Source organism: Pteronotus mesoamericanus, unplaced genomic scaffold (genome assembly GCF_021234165.1).
Source record: "Pteronotus mesoamericanus isolate MK-2021 breed Mesoamerican mustached bat unplaced genomic scaffold, CSHL_Meso_final scaffold_36, whole genome shotgun sequence".
Taxonomy (NCBI): domain Eukaryota; kingdom Metazoa; phylum Chordata; class Mammalia; order Chiroptera; family Mormoopidae; genus Pteronotus; species Pteronotus mesoamericanus.
In genome coordinates this window covers 1,703,895-1,722,751 of record NW_026555313.1, presented here as the reverse complement: position 1 = coordinate 1,722,751, position 18,857 = coordinate 1,703,895, and the positions used below count along the sequence as shown (strand labels likewise).

The 18,857-nt window shown below is 36.3% G+C and overlaps 1 protein-coding gene across 2 annotated transcripts in view; it reads left to right on the top strand.

Moving 5' to 3' along the window:
- Positions 1-18,857, top strand: part of MTMR2 (myotubularin related protein 2) — a 110,648-nt gene that overhangs the window by 16,698 nt on the left and 75,093 nt on the right. The gene's annotated exons all lie outside the window — the stretch shown is intronic.

Here is an 18,857-nt window from a genome sequence, read left to right as displayed (position 1 = left end):
TAAACTAAACTAAACTAAACTAAATCTCCCAACTGAAAGAAAAACATACTTAATGGTACTATTTTGAAAAGCAGTAATTTCTGTTTCCCCACCAATAATGTTTTTTGTATAACTGTTCACCTAAATATTACACTTGAAATAGAACGCTTGAGACCAAAAGGGTGGAACATTGCACTTAAGAATAGTGAGCAAAGGAAAAAAACATTCTGTTATAATAACAGCAGGCCAATAAATATGTGGGGATGACTAACAGATGATGGGATCTTGTGGTGGAAAGAAAACTGTTAGTCTGGCTAAGATAGTGGCAGGACTAGTAAAAATCAGTGTGACTACTGGTGGCCTGTGTTATGCCTTTCATACTATTAACCTAGGTTCTGTTCTTTCATGTAAGTGTGCATATGTATGTTCACTTGGTTATTTTGGGGAACCAAAAGGTAACATTTAAATAGTATTGACTTGATTCTTTTAAATTAGGGATAAAGAGAATAACATGGTTTAGGTGGAATGAGGAGTTGGTTAAAGAGAGAAGAATTCTAGTGAGAGCGACTTCTTTGCATGGACCATGGCTCTGCAAATTTGGATAAATGCGTTTGTGATTATAAATTGTGCATGCTCATATACTTTAGCTGTTCTTCTTAATGATTGATAATAAAAATTTAGTACATTAGAATATAATTCCAGTTTTATTCTAAGAGGTATTTTGAGCCTCTTGGGAAAAGGAGTCTGCCTATGAATAAGTCTAAATATAAAGAGTAATTGATATTATTAACAAGGGTATTCCACAGTGCAAATATTATTTTAATCAGTTTTATTGCTTTTGAGATATTAGTTTCATTAATTTCTAAAATGTGTGTTTATAATTTTTTTGACATAGCACACTTGACTAAAACGATTAGAGATATTAATGCTCTTGAGGGCAGGAATTATGTTTTACCTACCCTTGAGGAATTATGATTGTTTTTGTTTCAAAGTACACTTAACTCTCCATTATTCTTATTAATTACTTCCAGGTTATCCAGAGCCTGGGAATTTTCTGTGTATTTATGGTTTAAATATTTGAACCTTGTCTGTTTTTTTTTTTAAATCTCTGTTTAAGTATTTAAAGTAACAGAAGGGAATCTTGGTTATAATTTTATTTCTTAATAATAACTCTGATTAAAGATTTGGGTAGAAAGGTATGCATAGTAAGTAAAAAATGGGAACAGAATTTCATGTTGCAACTGTATGAGGGGCTTTGTATGGGGAAAGTTTCTATGGATAGCTAAGAAATGATGTTGGGGCACAAGTCTTTGAATCACATTTTCAAATGGGACAATAGTTTATTTGTTTAAATGTGTGTGTACCTGTGTGTGGGAGGGAAAAAGTTGGGGGCATTTTGACTCAAGAGATACTGGATATATATAAATATCTCAAGAGATATTTGGTCAAGGGATATTAAAAATTATAAAAGCCAGTTTAGCAAATATTTAGAACTATAGTATTTAGAACTATAATTCTACAATTTATTTGTGACAATAGAATTTAATGTATGTTCTCTGAATCATACAATCTTATTAGCTTTGAACTTTGAGACCGTCTTGTATAATAGTTTCATCCCTCAAGTCTTCCTTATGACTTGAATAACATCATGGAATTGGATTTGTTGAATGTCATCATTCAAAGAGCCCTCACTTCCTCAACACCTCTTGCTCCATTTTGGAGACCATTCATGATAAAGGGCCTTGGGTATAGGAGATGACCCTTTTTGTAGCCTGTCATTTAAAAGAAATGTGGATAAATGATTGCTTAGTTTGGGATCACAGCTGTGTTTTTCAACTAAGCATGTATTGGGAGAATGTTAAAAAAAGTTTTGGTGGCAGGGGACAGAGGTTTAGGGGAAGGTAACATTTAGTGATTAAAGAGGAATTATGGAAAGGCTATAATTTTATTTGAATGCAATTTGTAAGATCTTTACTGTTTGAAATCTGTGAAACTAAGAACCATTTTAAAAAGTGTATTTGGGCCATGAAACTCTGAATCTTTATATGTCATCTTTTCATTAGTGTGGCCAAATTTTACCCAGTTTTCTTCTGTCAAAAATGGGATTATGTAACTTTTCTACAGGTCTTTTTTTCCCTTGTAGTAATGGATTTGATAATCTCAAATATTTCTTTATTCAGTGTTTTTACCTACAAATCAGTAATCCCTTTATTTTAATGTAAATAGATCTAGCCTACTATATTTTTGCTTGTTAACATAATGAATATGTTGTAAATGCTAATCTCTAGAATTCTGATTTTTATTTGGGAAGTTTTGTTGGTAAATATTTATTGAGTTTGTCCATTTCCTCAAACTAGAACACAAAATCTTGCTTGAAAACGCTAGCAAAGAACCAGGAAGAAATAGTTATGAATTAAATATTAATGTGCTGAGGGGAACATATATCCAGGGACCCATCCAGGAGGAACGAAGTTAATCTGGAAAGTCTTCCTGAGAAGATGCCTTGTTTGTTAGATGGACCCACACATATTTGGTTTTTGCTTTAAAAGTCCTACACATTTTAGCAGTAACTTCATTTTCCACATTTATCACATTATTAATTGTAGGATGCTGGCTCCTCCTCCCCCCGCCCCCGCCCCATCCTCCTTTTTTTTTTTAATGGTATTTATATATAAAAGAATCTTATATTTTAGACAGCATTTTCACTTGTTTTTTTATAACTACCAAATGAGATAAGGAGAGCAAGTATTTTTATCCTTACTTTGCAATATGAAATTGAGGCTCTGAGAGGCTAAATGACTTTCCATGATTTATGAGTCCTAATTTTCTTTCTCTTCTACCTTAAATTTACATGTCCTTGTTGGAGTGGGAGAGTAGTTTATCTATATGTTAGCTTTTCCAGAGTGTCCCTTGCATCACTGTAAAGATGATTTTTAGTATTATTCTGTTTAATAGTGTCCATATTAAACAGTGAACTCCAGGCATCCATTTTGGTCATGAAGTAAAAATAGTACACAGCATTTGCTATGAAAACAAAGGATCTGTGTTTCCAGCAATTATTTAATAATTAGAACTGGTTGCTAGTGGGGAGAGATGAAATTTCCTTTTCTACAGATTATAACTGATTGAGTAGAAAGGAAAAACTTTAGGATGTAGGAACCAGAGGGAGGAATTTCTAGAGAGATTTTCTTGTGTAGATGAGAAGAGATGAAGTTGAGTGGAGATGCTGACTTTATTTGGATGTACAATTTCTCCCCAGTAAGAGAAGGGGAGGCAGAGTATATATGCACAGGTGTACATGCTTGTAGTTGGGGGAGCTTGTGGAAGATCTTTGATTCCTTCTATATTTTTTAGTGAAATATTAACCTAAATTATCTACTAAAATTCAAGATGGAGAGGGTGGTAGAGGGTAAGGAAAGAAAAAAACAATCTGAAATAGTTATTTAGAAGAGTGAGGGTGTATGGACAAGGGGAATGTGATATGATTACCGAGAAGTATTACAGGCCTAGTTGAGGTGAATGATAATGAATTCAAAAGAAGTCCCAGGCCAGATGGGTGTATTATGTTTCTCAAGACTATTCAGCTGTGTGGGTGCAGGTCTGGAGAAGGCAGAGAGTTGGCTTCAACCAGCCTTTGGGGATTGCCTGGTAAGTACCATGAAGCAAGCAAGGGGGTTATTGTAATGACAGGCTATGGAATTTAATTAGTTAGGGAAGAGAGGTGCGGATATGAACTAGTCAATGAAAGGTAGTAGGAACAATGGAAGTCTTACTGGGACAGTTAAAGATGTTGGCTGGTGGGGATGAGCTGGTGGTCAGCCAGCAGAATGTTTGAAATTTAAGTTAAGGAGAGCTTACAATTAATTGGTAATGCCGGTGTTAAGGGGATGATCATGATCTGAGGTAGAGCGGAGACCATGATCATTGGAGCAGAGGAGGTCAGGGAGCTGAGAGGCTAGGGTGTTAGGTGCCCATTTGTATGGATATTGAAATCATTAAGGATTATGGCAGTTGTATTCATTTTAGAAAGAGTGATGATGAGCCTGAAGTTAATTCTTCAAAGAATCAGGGAGAATGACTTAGATTGGTAGGTGACTTCAAGAAGAAGAAGTAGTAGGTAATGACCAGAGATTGAATGCTTGGGGTTTTTAGGCATGAAAAGCCAGAATAGTCTGAAAAGTGGTAATGAGGAACAAGACTCAATTTCCAGAGGCAGTGGTTGGAGATGGGTGTATGAGAGAAAATGAGGACTATTTTTCCATTTGAAAGAGCTGTAAGGAGAGCGGTGTCCTCAGGTGAAAACTGGGCTTTAGTTAGAGCAAAAGGCAAAGAGATCATTTAAGAGAGAGAGAGAGAGAGAGTAGAGGAAATTTTGCTGAAGATTGACCTTGAAATCCAGAAGCACAGGAGTTGGGAAGATGGCATCAGAAGAGGGGATTGGAGTTTGGTAGTTCCGATCCCCTTGCTGGAACTGTTGAAAACAGAGATAATGGTATAGTAAAGTTAGTCCTTGTAGATTTTAGGATACCATATGGTGAGACCGTGAGTGTTGAGGGGGAGGAAAGAGTGAGGCTCTGTAAGGATCGCTCAGTTCTGGCATCTCCTCTTCACTTTGTGAATGGTGCTAAGGAGGCCAGGAATGGAGGGGCAGCCTTGCTCCTCCAGAGCACTTGGATTTCCAATGCTCTTAACTTCTACTGACAGAAGCTGGGCACCGGGGAGAATGAATGGCCTCATTTGAAATGCAAGGCACTGAATAAATGACCAGTTATATGAGGCAGATGTAGACAAGGTCTCATGGCTGCTACTGAGTAGTGGAGTGAGAGGAAATGAAGTAGTCTTAAACAGTAAAATAGATGAGGAGTCAAGGAATAGTAACATTCTGAGATACCAGACTGTCTCTGGAGCCTCCTCTTCATTTACTTTGAGATCCTTTGGTATTACTTGGATTCATAAAAATGTGAGATTTAATGAACAATTAATTCAGTCTTGTATAGAATGTGTTCCTTGTGTTTGTTATCCAAAACCTTTAAGAAATTATGGGAAACAGTCCTAAGTGTGCTGCTTTCTAAAAGCCTATTCTTAACCCACTTCTAAATCCATTTTAGCTTTATCTTCTCCAGGGAACATTCCTTGATTGTTCTAAACTGAACTTTGTCTTCATAGAGTGATCATATGTGGTAGAGATATTTGAGGGGAGTGTGTATGTGTGCCACACATGCATGCATTTTATCTCCCCAGTTAGATAATAAGCACCCTGAGGGTATTTCTCCTTTTGGCCCTGTACCTTCCTGTCAGAGGCAATGTGATTTAGTCATAAAGGGACCTGCTTCTGCCACTAATTTGATATTATATTTCAGACCATTCACTCCACTTCTCTGGGCTGTACTTTATTTGTTAATGAGGAAAATTTCACTAGAACGCTCTGAGAGGTTCTTGAAAGTTATAATCTATAATCCACTGGCTGGCTATTAGAATAGTTGGTCAACCAATGCCTATACTTGCATTTGAAAGGAACAGTTTAAAAAATATTATTTGGTGTAATTATAGTTACTTACCATATGGCTTAATGACATTGTAAGATGTGGGCCGTAGCCAAGCAGAATCAGAGAGAAATAACGTTGGAGAGAGGAGGTGGGTCAGATCATATTAGTAGCAAGTATTTGTGAATATGAGACCAAGAGGACTAAAAATATGTTTGAAAATCATCTGCACATAGGTGATAGCTGCTGCTGTGGGAATCCATATATTTCTAAGAGAGATGGAGTACAGAGAATGGAGCCAAGGTCAGAACTTTTAAGAGAATCTATATTTAGAGGGCACCTGGGAGAAAAGAATTTAGAAAGGAGAGAGTATAAAGAAAGCTAGTACATTTTAATGACAGTGGGAGTTTAGAGAGAAAAGAATCCCAAGAGGGAGACAGTGACAATAGTATCCCATATTGCAGAGATGTTAAGAGGACAAACACTGAGAGAAACAACCCTTTGGGTTTGTTCCTGAGGTCATTAATGACATCCAGGAAGCAGTATCACTAGAGTAGTGGATGATTGAATTCCATGGGTTATTAATGATTCTGAGATAGATTCAACAAATCATTAGTGATTTCTTCTTCAATGTCCAGTGCTGTGTAAAATGTATGTACGTGTGTATATGCACACACAACCATACCTCCCAAAGGAGAGTGAATGAAACAAGATGAAGAGTATAGGAGGAAGGACTGTCCCTGAACCTACCTGGGAAGGGACATGCCATTGTCTGAGAGAGGAAGAAAGAGTGGGTTTAGATATAGATAAATGTGCTGAGAGAAAAGCCAGAGTTGAAGAAGCCCATGCCTCATTACATCAGTTTTTAAAATTCATATTAGATTATTGTTTCTAAAACATCGTATAGACTGTGTTGACATAATAATTGGTTTGACATATCTGTTTAATAAATCCACTGGATTTTTCTCTTGTTTTCTTTGACTGCTCTGTAGCATTACATACTGTTGGCTACCTATTTTGAAACACTCTTGTTGCCTATCACTAAATGTTTCTCTGGATTCTTCCATCGGTCTGTTTTTTCCTACCCATTTACTTCTAGTCTCTATTTTGTAAAAATGAATGTCATTCCATTCACTAAATCTCTTATCTCTTCTTGCTTTATATTCTGTTCCTGGGCTACATAATACAGTCTCAGGGATTTAGCTGTCACTTACCTGTAACCTTTCCAGGGAATGGCAAAACTGGAAAAGTTTTGTATTTCCACTTGATGAACACATTCATTTTGGTATTTTGCAAGAGTTTCAAATTCAACATTAAAATTTATTGCTTATTTCCATATACCCTTTTAAACTTTTTTTCCTTCTGTATTTCCTGTCTTTGTCATTATGTAGTCAATTCTAGTAGTCTATTAAATGATCTAATTTCAATAGCTTATCTGTTTTCCTCTAGAATTTCCTCCCAATTGATATGACGCTTCTGCTCAGAAATGTTTGATGGCTTCCCATTGCCTACCGAATACAATCTGAGCTCTTATCATGGTATCAGGTTTCTTTATGGAACACAGCTCAACCTTTCTTGCCTTCACTCTGCCATGATCCATAAAGGCCAGTCACATTGGTTTCCCCAGATAGTCTATTTACTTATGCTGTTCTCTGTCTGGAATGTTTTTAGTCTTCCACTCTACCACCAAATCCTACTAACAGGCCATTGTCCATCAACAATGACATGTTTTTCAGGGATTCAACGTTCCTCCTCTCTCCTCCCACAGTATTTTTTAAACCACTTTTATATCATTCATCACAATCAGATTTGTAGATAGTTAAATAGGGGTCTGCCTCTCCCATGAGCTATAATTTGACAACACGTCCAATATTGCCATATCACATGGATCTTCACAGTTCTACTCATCTAACATAGAGTAAGCAGTAACTCAAAATTGCATGAACAAATGGATGAATGAACAGATACATGAGCAGTTGAAATATAAAATCCTTTGGCCTACTATTTCATGAGGTGCTGCATGTTTTCCTGGGGATGCCTTGATGCCACCTCAAGCTTAAGAATTTCAAGATGGAACTCATCACCTCTTCAAATTACCTACTTTTCTTTGCTGCTCTCTAATTTGGCTCACTGTCAACAAGACTCAGGGTCATAGTTTGTCCCTTATGTCCCTTTCTCATCATGTCAAGTCAGTTGCCAAATTCTATTGTCTCCACAGTCTCTCTTGTACCCACTCCTATTTCATTTTTACTGCTGGTTTGGGTCCTTAGTACCTCTAATTGAGGTCTCCTAATAGTCTTTTAGCAGATTTCCTGCTTTTATCATTCATTCTTTGACCTATTGTTAAAGTAATCTTCCTAAAGCACAGCAGCTTTTCGTAGCTCCTTATTGCTTTCAGAGCTATAGACTTATTTTTCAGGACCTGCCTCAGTCTAATGAAAACCTACCTTTTTAGGCTTATCTCTGATTTCTGTGTTTTAAGTACTCTATACTTCAACCAAAGTGGTCTGCCTCCTACAATAGCTTTAATATGCCCTGAATTTTCCACTTATTCATCCATGCTGTTCATTTGCTTAGTGAAATTGTTGAGAAGGTGTTGAAATTTCTTTATTCTGGCTAATCTCAAATCCCATCTCTTTCTTAAGCCCCTAAATTAAAGCAGTACATGAGCTTTTCAGTTGCCAAACCTCCAGGTGCTTTATTTCTCTCTCATTCACCCTTCATATTCCACATTGTATTGTGTGTTATGTGTGTGTGTGTGTGTGTGTGTGTGTGTGTACTTGAATTAAGTGCACTGGAATGAAAACTCACTAGAGACAGCAACCCTGTGTTAGGTATTTATCTCCGTTTCTCTAGAAGTTCCTAGAACAGTAGTATATTGCGTGTAATACGTGCTCAAGAGGATTGATTAAATTAAGCTGAGATATGGGATAACCAAAATAATATGCTAGTGAAGGGAGATGAGAATTTATAGTGTCAGAACTTAGAAAACAACTTTATTTAGGGGGTTGATAGAGGCAGAAGTCAGATTAAGGAGTGGACACTGAGAAAATGGAGTCAGTGAGGGTAGACAATTTGTGGTAATGTGGAAGGTGGCCAGACTGTTAAGAAATGGAATATGGCGGGCATATTTGGAAAGAAACTTGTGAAGGAAAACCACATGAAGCATTTGAAAGAAAAATGAGTGTGCTGTCGGAAATGCAAGTGCCAAGTTTATTCCAAGTCATGTGTTTTCGTTTTTCACCTTGGCAGAGCAGAAGTGCTCTAAATGAATCAGGCCACTGAAGCTAATAATGAGTTCCAGTGTACTGAGGTCGCAAGGTTAGAATAAGTGTGCAAATCACAAAATAAGAAGCCTTGTAAACATAACTTTGTTGGGCACTGGCAAGGGTGTTGTTCTGAGTCAATTGAGTTTATACTCCTCTGTTCCAGTTCAGTCTGATGAAATTATTTAAAGAGAAAAGTTACTGAGCCAACCATATATATTTTTATACTTTTAGAGGGTCTGTCCCTTTAATTATTACAGACGTATTTTGATGTGTTAAGACATTTAAAATAAGTCATTACTTAGCTAAATTAGAATATTCTTCAAATGTATTTTAAAAATACAGTTTCTGGTAAAATCACTTAATATAAGATCAGTGAAAATATTTAAAGAAATTGTGGCTTATGTTTCTTGATGGGATGTCATTTATATTTATGTGTAAGCAGGGGTGTTGAATTTACACAGTGATAGCCCAGAGGTCCTGAAGTAAGTATAGCTATTGGGTTTAGTTTCCTCTTGACTCTGTTGTACATAAACCTCTTAAAGACTTTATTGTAAGAAATACAATATTGGAATATTTTTTATTTAGTCTATGAATTTTAACTTCATGTTCAAGACCAAGGCTGTGATTATATAATTAGAAAATATAGCATGGGGCAAATTTGTGAGTACATGAAACAGTTTATTCTTGTATTATTCTTTATTAATTATTGTATTATTTTGCATATGAACAACTGTAAACCTACTTTTGCTCCACCCTGTGTATATAGACACAAACACCTTCATACACATATACTTTTCTTGACAATTAATTGTTCAATATTTATCTAGATATCGTATGAATATTACCAAAGGTAGAATACTCATTTCATAAGCCCTGGACTACATTAGAACTAAAAGAGATCATCCAGGCCAGTGTTCTTAAAGTTCCTGAGATTGTAAGCAGTTCAGGTAATAGGTTTCATGAGATTCTTAAATAGGTATAGGATCACCAAAAAGCTAACCATTAAAATAGTCTAATCATTACTTTTCACAGATACTGTAGCTGTAATGGAGAATGGGGATTAAATCTCTTGGCTAAGGATACTGCTGTTAGCTAGATAAGACTAAAAACCTGATTTTTCAATTCCCAACATCTACTTTAACCATCCCAGTGAAAGTACACAGATTCCCCCAAGTTGTGTAAGGATTATTTGTCCTTCACTTAAGATATAATCCCTTTAAAAGAAATATTTTCCCCAGCGTGATTAAAAGTTTTAAAATGGAACTAGAACGGTATAAATGGTGTAAAAAAATAATATATACACAGTAACTCAAGAAAGAAAGTGAGACTTTCTGTTTATCTCCCTTTACACTTATTCTACCCCTCCCCTTCCACCATGTTTCTTTTTCATTTTGTTTTAGATGTTCTCTTCATGGTCTCTGATGAGTTTGACTGGAATAATCCAATCTTCTGTTTTATTCTTTCACTCATTAATTAATTCAACAAATACTTCCTGAGTGCCTGCTCTATGCCAGGCACCATGCTAGGTCCTAGGAATAGAATGGTGAGCACAATTGACATGGTTCCTTCTTAAAGTTTGTAGTCTTAGGGTATTAATCAAACATTTGCAAAGAAATGTAAGAATAGATTTTGGTAAGTGAGAACAATGAACAGCACAAAGCGATATGAGGGTGACTGCTGGGAGCGCTGGTCTAGGGCATGCAGTCAGACTTCACTGAGGAGGCGATGATTCAGTTAGGAGCTTAATTCTGGAGGGGTTTGGTAGAACCATGCTCCCTGCAGAGGAGCCAGCTTATTTAAGGATCTCAAAGAAGGCTAGTGTAGTTGCCTGAGGAGAACAAGGGGAGAGAGATGCACACGAGGAACCTGCAGAAGGAGACAGGGAACGTATCATAGTAGTGACTTGAGGCTACGCTAAGGTAAGAGCAGTGGGGAGCTTTTGATGGATGTCAAGCAGGGGAATGGCATGGCTCTTTTAGGCTTTTTGGCTATTACAAGTAATGCTGCTGAGAACTTTCATGTACATTCATTTTTTGTGTATGCGTGGACATAATGTTTTCATTTCTCTTGGCTATATGTTTATGATTGGAATCACTGGTTATTTGGTAACTGTTTAACTTTTTAAAGAACTATCAGACTGTTTCCAAAGAGCCTGTACCATTTTTAAATTCCCACCAGCAGTGTATGAGAATTCTAATTTCTCCACATCTTTAATAACATTTGCTATTTTCTCTCTTTTTTATTTTAGCCACCCTGTAGAGTGGTGCATTGCAAGCCCCTCACCTTTTTCATAGCGACACTTTTAAGCCTGGCATTTGGGATTTTCAGTGATTTGGCACCAGATTACCTTTTTAGTTATTTATTTAGAGTAAACCACTTATTAGTTACAAAATATGTCCTATACTTTCCTAAGTTTTTAAAAATAGGTCTTTTTGAGTGTGTGCTTGTGGATCTGCAAAGCCTTGATCTGTGCCATGCAGTCCTTAAAGGCCCATCTAAATTTCTTGTCGCCTTCACTTTATTACATTGAGCCCTATGGAATAGTTGATATTTGACCATTTTAATTTATAAAAGTAGCAATTTCCAATGGTTTGACTTAGTGTATTTCTTGCTTTCCTCTAATCTTCAAATTACTACCATTTCCTTTGAGGTTTTTTTTCCTCCTAGCCCTTGTTTGTACCTCTCATGATAATGTCCTTGTGCTTATGTGGTATAATGTCTCTCTTGGGGCGGAAATCTGAAGGGCAGAGACGGTTCTGTGATGCAGTGTTTTGTATGTAGTTAGTGTTTGGCAGTTGTTAAATTTTTTTGAAGGAATATATATTATATAATGAATTAATACAAATAAAAACAAATCAATATAAACAGAGGATGCAAATATAAACATAACTATAACCGAATACAAATGCAGACATGTAGGAAAGACTAGACTTACTGGTCAGGAGAGAAGAGTCTGGAGAATAAATTAAAGAGAGTCCAAGTAGAAAGTGAGTAGAGTCTGATTCTCATGATCAGTGGCAAGGAACAGTTTTGTCTAGCTGGAGTGAACCTTGAGCTAGTATTAGGTATGGTAGAGAGCCGCGACACTCTGAAAGCAATGATTATGAGACTTAATTTGTTTTTGGTGGCAGTTGGGTGCCAGTGCTGGTTTAAGCATCTTCCATAATTAGTACAAGAGCTAAATAATTGTTGGACTGGTGCTTGAAGAAAATCATTCTTGTAGATTTGAATACAATGTATTGGATGAGACCGATGTCCCTGAGTGAATATAGGTGACGGCTGATTCCGGCTTTTTTTCAGCCAGGGCTTAATGAACTAGAATGAGATGTGAAAATGGGAAATAAAAATTATATTTAATGTGAAAGAAGGGAAGAAGCAAGGAAAATATAAAGTGGTGTTTCCTGAAAATTATTTTGTTCATTTGGAGTGTCTATCAAGTTGGTGTAAATGGTTTTGGGAAATGTAGTTGTATGGAAAACAAAAATAGGTAAAATAATATTCAGTTTCTACTCAATGGTTTTCTCAGATAAAGGTTATTATTATTGCTATATATATGTACTTTTTTTTGTTTGTTTTACACAAACTGGATCTTGGCTCTCACTTTACTGGCTGTGTGTTCTTGGGCAAGTTACTCAGCATCTCTTTTTAGGTCACTTAAAGCTGTTTTCAAGAAATTGATAGAAAAGCCCAGGGTGTCACACATTTACTGTTCGATGGTGTCAGAACCATAACTCAGGCCACTTGTATTATAATCCAGTGATATTTCCATCCTGCACCACTGCTTTTAAGACTGCTACTTGTCAACGCCTTTGTTCAAATGTATGCAGGGTTCTTAGAAATACCTGCATACATTTGTTTCCTTTTTTTAGATTCTGTAACTATTATTATATTATTATTGTTTTTATCTCTACCTGAGGACATGTTCATTGATTTCAGAGAGAGAAGGAGAGAAACATTGATGTGAGAGGGAAGCCTTGGTTGGTTGCCTCTCACACACACCAAGCAGGGACCAAACCTGCAACCTAGGAATGTGCCCTGACCTGGAATACAACCCGTGACCTTTTGGTGTACAGGACGATGCTCCAGCCAACTGGGCCACAGTGGACTATAAATACTTATATTTGTAAATTAAAATATGGCCAGGGATATATTTTTTAAATTTTTAAACAAATTTTGAAGTGTACACAAAAGAAGTGGAAAATAAACCCCTGAGTACCCGTCACCCAGATAGAACAGTTAGTTATCAAGAATTTGTTACATTTATCTTTTTCCTTTTTTTGCTGCACTATTTTGAAGCAAATCATGTCCTTTCATTCCTACAGTCTGCATTGCACATTTCTAAAAAATGGAGATATTTTCTCACATAATCTCATAATCACACTTGATTAAAATTAAGCACAGTTCTTTTTTATAATCATCTAATGCTCATTTATATCAAATTTCTTTACATTTCTTAGAAAAACATCGTTTTAGTTGATTTCTTTAAAAATTAGGATTCAAAGTCATATACGTGTATTACATATAGTTAACCTCTTGATTTAGAGCAGTTTCCCCATTTTACTTTTCACATCATTGTGTATCTGCAGACTTTTCCTTTGGAACAGCCAGCATTTTGGATTGAGTCTTTGTGATTTTTTTACTTGTTCTTCTATACTTGTGCTATTCAGTACATTAGCCACATGCATGTGGCTGTTGAGCACTTGAAATATTAGTGCTAACTTATAATGTAAATTGAGATGTGCTCTAAGTGTAAGATCCATACCAGATAGCATGAAATAAAGAACAGAAAATATCTCATTAATAAATTTTTATATTGAATACATGTTAAAAGGATAGAGGAATGTTATTATTGATGACATAATTAGTTTTCCTCTTCCAGTGGACTGTCCTGAACTTTTTAGAACTTTCAAGCCTTTTTTTATGTAGAAAGAAAAGCACTTTAAATTACAATTTCATATTTGGAAATCTTTCACTTCAAAAATCAAGAGAAACTCCTTTGATGACATACATCTTCTCTGACAGTTAGTTACCTTGGGCTTGCTTCCAAAATGCTGTGGACTGGGTGGCTTAAATAACCAAAGTTTATTTCTCATAGTGCTTGGAGGCTGGCAAGTCTAAGATCAAGGTGTTGGCTGATTTGGTTCCTGGTGAGGGCTGTCTTAGGTTGGCTTGCAGATTGGCTGCCTTCTCGTTATTCCTCACTTGGCCTTTCTCTGGCGGGGCAGGGAGGGGAGGAGATATGGGGGGAGGGGCTGAAGGAAGGAACAAACACCAGTGGGTCTCTTCCTCTTCTTATAAAACTACTAATCTTACCAGATTAGGCCTCCACCCTTAGGCTTTATTTAACCTTAGTTATCTCCTAAAAGCCCTGATTTCCAGTTACAGTCACTTTAGGGGTCAGAGCTTCAACATAAAAAATTTTGAGGGGAAGGGGGCTGAGGGGAATACAATTTAAATTTAGTCCCTGGTAATGACAGATGTAACAGATGTAATTTTTAAATGGCATTTACAGTGACAACACAAGTGCTTTTATAGTAGAAATAATATTTATGTTTTACATACTTCTAACATAATACTGTACAAGACTCATAATATCTTGTTTTGTAAATACCAGGTCTTTAATTATAGTTCTTGTTGCTTTATTCCTTTATTCCCGTAAATCGTTGGTTACGGTTATTGGGGGCCATTCGTATTCTCACTTGTAGTGTGTCACAGCTGAAAGCAGTATTAATAAGAGATGAAACAGCAGCTTTGCCATTATAACTTTATTTATGTAGCTGATCGGACTTGGAGAATAATGTGTGCAGGAACACTTAGTTGTTATAAATAATAGTAGCTAACACTTGATGTGCCTGATCTTCTTTCTTAGACGCTTTACTTTTTTTATTGAGAGCAAGGTGGAGAAATGATCTGAAGTAAAGAAGAAATCTAGGAATAGTATACAATAATAAAAATTTCTGAGAGGGGCAGCGTATAGATCAGTAAATGCAATGAAGTGTTACAGATAATATGATTGAAATACATACAGTGTGCAGTAAAGGAAGAAGTAGTCACGGCTCTAAGATAGATAGGAGCAAAGAGGGCATGGAAGTGTATGGAGGACATTGCAGACAAAAGAAGCAGGCTTAGCAAAGGACAGCAGGCATGAAATGGGTAGAGAATTTAGGGAATCTACAAGCTGTTCCTAGTAGCTTCAGATGAATAGGAACTATATCTAGTCATGTAAAATAAGTGTTATGCTAAGGAGTTGGAGCTTGAATCTGTAAGCAATGAAGAATCACTATAGATTCAGGCAGAGGAATGATGTGATCAGATCTGTTTTTGATTTAGTATAAATCTTTTTTAGTATTGATTTGGGATCATATATTGGATGAGTAGGAGAAAGGAGGCAGGTGATTAGCAGTAGTATTGTTAAGAAGTCTAGTTAAGGACAGTAAAAATTAGGATAGAAGAAGGGATGCATTCAAGAGACAATAGGGAAGTAAACATTGGACTTTGGATTGATTGGATGTGGTGGGTTTGCTGAGCACTGCCTTGGGCCTAGCTGATGTTTCTAACCAGGAGTCCTGAGACTTTTTTCATTAGTAGCCAAGCTTTAGCACAGGTGAAGGTAGATAGTTATATTGACTCAAATTTAGGGATTAGCAGGACAGTGTAGATGATAGATAAGAATATAAGGACACTGAGGATTTGCTGAGAGAGTAGAAAATGTTACACTATACATTCCAGGTTGGATAGGAGGGAAGTAAAGGGGGAAGAAGAGAGCAATAAAGCAGGACAAATAAAGGGGTTGAGGGATGAGTTATCTCCACCAGGTCAAAGATTAGATGAAGTGTAAATTAAGAAAGTGAGATATTTGTAAAGGTAGCATCTGTAGTCAGAGATTGGTTTTCTTGAATTTAAGATTACAAAGGCTGATTAGTTCCTAGAAATGGTAGAGTTTGGGGTATGACTACAGAAGAACATTACTAAAGTGTGAATATGGGTGAGGGTTGTAGGAATTGAGGAATTTTGAGGTAGGTTGTTGCTAGTTTATCTTTATGGACATTTATATTCCCACAATGATGGCAGCTTTGGAGTAGGAACAAGCTTGGGAGAAGAAAGTAAGCCAGTTGAAAAAGTCTTTAGTGAGTGAGGAGGAGTAATTAAAAGGTAGGCGGATGGCGATACAGAGAGGCTGTGTACCTAAGTGCCACGAACCTCAGATGGAGAAGGCTTTTATATATGAAGATGGAAAAGTAATGGTACTACAAGAGCATGAGAGTGGAGCTGGGCGAATGCTGTGGTGGATGTGGAAGAAGAAGGAGTCTCCTCTAGAAAAGGCTGCAGGGAAGTGTATTCCTGGAATAAGGTGTCAGTTTAGGTGAAGAGGTGAGGGGAGAATTCTGTTGAAGATACAAGGGAATTTATTCATTATGGAGTAAAAATTACAGTATAAAGGTTAGGATGAATTAGTAGAGGAAGAAAGACTTGGACAGGGAATAGGGTAGAGGAAACAAAGTCAGACTGGAATCTCTGGCATTTTTGAAGAGAGGCTGAGGATGACAAGGATAACAGGCATGTTTGGATAGATTTTATGAATATGGGCCTCAGAAAACTGAGGCCTGAAGTGGTGTTTTCCACATAATTAGATTAGCAGACTGTTGTCTTTCTCAAGTTTAAATACCTTGCCAATTTCAAGATTCTTATTCTCTAGCAGTTTATAATTTAAAAAGGAAGTGGTCGTGTAACCAAAGAGCTTTAGTCTAATGTAAAAAGTGTTTAGTGCAATTGTAGAGTATAGACAGGAGTCTGTGAAAGAATAGAGAAATGAGAGTTTAGTTCCAGCTGAAAAACCTGGGGAAGTTACCTTTTTACTGGATCTTGAAGAGTAGGTAAGATGTTAATAAATAGAATAGGATAAAGGGACATTCTATTTTGGAATGGCTTTAGCAAAGGTATGAATTCAGGAAAATACATAGCTCATTTGTGGAACAGTTCATAAAAGGTAAAGAGAGAGCTTGACCTCAGGATTAGCAAGGGAGATACGGAAAAGACCGGTGGAAATTAGATTGTTTTCTACTAGCGGCCCATAGCAATTAGAAGCATGCAGAGAGCCTGTATGACAGAAGAAAAAAAAAAAACTACTGAAAATAGAGCTCTGCATTCCAGGTGTCTGTGTCCATGAAGAACAGCACTTCATATTTATACAAGGAAAACTCTCAATAGTTCGTGTGTGTGTGTGTGTGTGTGTGTGTGTGTGTGTGTGTGTGTGTGTGTGTGTGTCTACTATGGTCACAAAAACAGTACTATGAGATATTCCCATCCCGTCACTTCCAGCCTTTCATTGCTTGCCTGGAGTTTAAAACCTTTTGTAGATTGGTTGTATTGATATACGCATTATTGCTTATTCAAATATAACATTGTCGATCGTAGTATTTATCCATGTTTATGCATGAGTAAAAAGAGAAGTTGTTAATTAAAGGATATTTGCCATACTTAAGCTTGAAAGACTGATTCTTTTAATCTGACACTGGGAAGTGTATTAAGTACAGAACCTGGTTTTGTTATTTTATCTCTCTCAGATTTATTTACTCACACTTTGACTCTAAACAACCATTTGGTTTCTTAGTGGTACATGCTATTACATTCTGTCAGTATTTTTTCTGAGTAATATACTACCCATAATTCCCAATTGTGTTTTATTGCCTTTAAGAGGTTTTTTTTTAAATCTGTTCTCCCAGAAGGTCACATGCATAAAAAGTAGTATTACACATATGAACTTGTCCAAAATATATTTTATTGATTGCTGTATCACTTAGGTATTGTTTGCTGTATCACTTAGAATTATTTTTGGCTGAACAGAATATAAAGCTCCATTACAGTGATTTTAAAAATTGAACTTTGTTTATTTTACACAACAGAAATTTCACAAGTAGGGAGCTGTTGGTATAGATTTCGCTGCGAAATGATGCCATGAGGCCTTTATGAACCGCCTGGTTGTTTGTCTCCCTGTTCTTAGCACACCAGCATGCTTACAAGATAGCTACAACATTTCCAATTTCTACATTCTTGTTCCAAGAAAAAAAAAATGTTGGGGGTAGTTTAAGGGCTATTCTGCTGTCCTTTATTAAGGAAATAAAAGATTTCCATAACTGTCAGGACTTCCCCTTACAGCTCATTGACCAAAATTGTGTCACATGGCTTTTTTAGACACAGGAAAGCCAAAAAGCAAGCGTGTCTTCTTCATTGTGGGCTGGGCACAAACTGCCCAGATCCAAAGTTGGGGGAAAAAAAGAGTGTGTGGGTGTGTAGGTGCAGAGATAGATATAGATATGGAGGAGGCAGCAAAAAATATCGCTCAAAGTATTGTGCCTAAAGTTTGCTTATATTACCTGTTATTTTAATGCAGATGGCATTTAGTTAGTCAGAAGTACTACAACAAGAAGAAAGAAAACATTTTTATCCTATCAGCTTCTCTTTTGTTATACAACTAGGTAAAAGAATTTCTTATGACTGCTCCTTTTTATAGTATTATAGGTTATTGGACATAAACAAATAGCAACAGTAATCATAATTTGAAATAGTAAATAAACTAAAGAGATGTTTTCATTTGAAAAATATATTTATTAACTGTTCCCACTGGAATACTATTTTCCTCCATTTAAGTGGATTCTTTTGGGGAAGATGACTTTCATATTGTATAAATACATAAAAACATTTTGCAGATGGCATGATCTTATATGTAGAAAGCTATAAAGGGTCTAACAAAACTGTTAAAACTAATAAGCAAATGTGGGAAAGATAAAGGGTATGAAATCAAGATGAAGACTTCACATTGAAGAAAATGCATTTCTATACGTAACAACAAACTCTTTGACAAAGATATTGAGAGAATGATTCAATTGTAATTGCATCAAAAAGAGTGAAATACTTAGGAATAGATTTAACCAAGGAGCTAAAAGACCTGTACACAGAAAATTATAAGACAGTGATGGAAGAAATTGAAGGAAGAATCAAATTAATAGAAAATTATCCCATGATACTGGATTCAAAGAATTGATCTTGTTAAAATGGCCATGCCACTCAAAGTCATTACAGATTCAATGCATTCTCTGTAAAAATTCCAATGGCATTTTTTACAGAT